Source organism: Phytophthora parasitica (assembly GCF_000247585.1).
Source record: "Phytophthora parasitica INRA-310 unplaced genomic scaffold supercont2.3, whole genome shotgun sequence".
In the NCBI taxonomy this organism is placed as follows: Eukaryota; Oomycota; class Peronosporomycetes; order Peronosporales; family Peronosporaceae; genus Phytophthora; species Phytophthora nicotianae.
Window position 1 is genome coordinate 2,944,493 of NW_008648989.1, and position 2,986 is coordinate 2,947,478.

Sequence of the window (2,986 nt, forward strand, 5' to 3'; positions counted from 1 at the left end):
GGGGAGTATTGCACTATGTGGTGCATGTGGACAATCTCAGTATTACCAAAGCGCTTGGAGCTATGACGCCATTCCAGAAACTGTGGAACCGCAAGCCCGATGTAAAGGACTTGAAAGTGTGTGGATGTGTAGCTTACCATCACGTACCGAAGGCGAAACAGAAGGACAAGCTCGAGATGAGGGCTAGACCGGCAATTTTCCTTGGGATGGCGGAATCGCAACCCGGATTTCGTCTCTTGGATTTGGCATCTGGAGATATAGTTCAGCGAAGATCAGTACACTTTCGAGAAGATGTTGCAGTTGGTGAACAGTACGTGGAAACTTTGTTAGCTGGCCGATATTATGGCAAGAAGGTGACGCTACCAAGCGCAATCCCATACGTTGTACTTCCTGTCACTCATGTCGCCGTTGGAAGCGATACCGAGGAAGATGATACACTGGAAGAGAAAACAGTGGCCCCTGCCGACAAGAGAGATGACGCTGGTGACGTGCATATGGGCAGCAGTAGCGATGACAGTGGCTGGGAATCGATTGAAGAGGACCTACCAGGAGTTACTCGTGCTGCTGGATATCGAGCTGGTGGGAGTTTGAGCGCGCCTGCAACCACTGGAAGTGGAGGATGTGCAGTGAGTGCTGCAACGACTAGTACTGGAAGTGGTGGGAGCTCGATGACCAGAGCACCTACTACTAGAAGTGGTGGGAGCACAACTACAAGAAGTTGTGGGAGTGCGGCAACCACACGCAGCAGAGGCCGAGGAGCTGCAACGACCACTCCAACGCGGCATTCAACACGAACTCGAAAGCCCAATCGCAGATATGACCCAAGCACGTTTGTAATGGCGATGACACTGATGCAATGCATGTTGATCGCGGCGGTGAATGACATCCTGAACCCAACTACGCGAGCGGAGGCACTACGATCGGAGCATGCTGAATGCTGGCAACAGGCAATGGATGCCGAGTACAACTCACTGATGGAAAATGGAACTTGGGAACTCATGCCCCGGCCGAAGAGAAGGAAGGGCAAACCCCGAGTGAACATTTTGACGTCCGTGTGGGTGCTAGTGGTAAAGAGGAATGAGAAGGGAGATGTAGACAGGCTGAAGGCAAGGCTTGCCATACGAGGATTCATGCAAAAGTTTGGGATCGACTATCTCGCAACTTACTCGCCCGTGGTCAGGATCGAGTCTGTACGACTTGTGATGTTGATTGCGATGTTTCTGGGACTAGATTGCAGGCACGTTGACTTCGTCACTGCATTTCTCAATGGAGAATTGACGGATGTAGTCATTTACATGGAACAACCTGAGGGTTATGAGGATGGAACAGATCGAGTGTGTCGACTAAGGAAAGGGTTTTATGGACTGAAGCAGGCTTCCAAGATTTGGAATGACACTCTGCACAAGCTCTTGGTTGCGATCGGTTTTGTGCAGAGCACGTTTGATGCTGGTATCTACTGGCGCAGACGTGATGGTCGAGTGGTGTACCTTACAGTTTATGTCGATGACATTGTAGTTGCTGGGACTCCAGCTGATATTGATGGAGTTGTGAAGGAGCTGGCATTGCACTTCAAGTTGAAGGATCTTGGACGAGTTCGACACCTTCTTGGAATGGAAGTGAACTACGCCCCAGGACACATGCTATGCTTTTCGCAGACTGCATACATTGAGCGACTGGCAAAGAAGTTTGGTTTAGACAATGCGAGACCAGTGCGATCGCCTCAATTTCACCACGAGAAGCCTGCAGCTATCGAGCGAGATGTGAAGCTGATCAATGATCCGAGGTTGCCGTACAGGGAGATTGTGGGATCGTTACAATACTTAGTTGCATGCACGAGACCCGACCTGGCGAATGCGGTGAGAGCGTTAGGACGGTATGCAAGCTCGTACAAGCGTGAGAACTTCAAGGCAGCTCAGCGAGTAGTCCGATATGCATTGGCTACGAAGCACATGGGTTTAGTCTATCGAGTTTCGAATGAATTCCCGATGCTGGATGCCTACTCGGATGCAGACCACCAGTCGTGCCCGGAGACGAGTCGGTCTGTCACGGGATATGCTCTTCGTTTGCATGGTAACGTATGGATGTGGAAGAGTCATCTCCAACGGCGAGTCACTGATGACACATGCAGTTCTGAGCTGGTGGCTTGCGATGAATGTTGTAAGATGGTGGCGTGGGCCCGTAAGTTGGTCATTGAGTTGGAGTTCGCTTCTGCAGACCTGCAAGTACCTCTGTATTGCGATAATCAGAGTACGATTGCGGTGGTGGCCAACAATGGAAATACGTCAAGAGTTCGACACATGGCAAAGCATGCACGATTCATCAACGAGTATGTCCAAGAGAAGGAAGTTGATGTGGTGTATGTGCCTACTGCTGAAAACCTGGCTGATGTGTTCACCAAGGCGTTGGGGCCGGCAGAGTTTGAACGTCAGCGGGTCGCCTCAACTTGGAAAATGTTCAAGAGGCTTGGGTGATGGTCGAGGCTGTCACGGACACGGATGTTGAGATGCAAGAAGTGTAGCTTGGGAGCCAACACTTGACGAGTCTAATCCGGTGAATGTATTTCAACGTGGAATGAAGTGGGAGTAAGAGACTTCAACGGTGTCGTCAAGTGGTGACTGATGTCGTTGGGAGTTGACGAACCGTTGGAGTTGGTGTCATTCCAGTTGAATGTCTTGATATGGTAGTTTGTAGTTGGTCGTGGGTGACTTGTGAATAGTTGTGACTATGAGAGACAAGGAGAGATCCAGGAAACACTCTGCGGAGATGCCCAGGAAGGATCGTGGCCATGGTTGGTCAGCTCTCGTCCACGTTGTGGGCCGTAGTAGTCACTGGTAACTGGAAGGGGGTTTCTGACTGCGGTCTTCCCCGATGCAACACAATACACTGCTCACTTTTGAATCTGCACTCTAAGCTACAAGCGTCTTTCTTGCTGTCGCCGCCCTTGCCTACACTGCTCGACTCTGGTGCTGACGAGTCTGGAACGGAG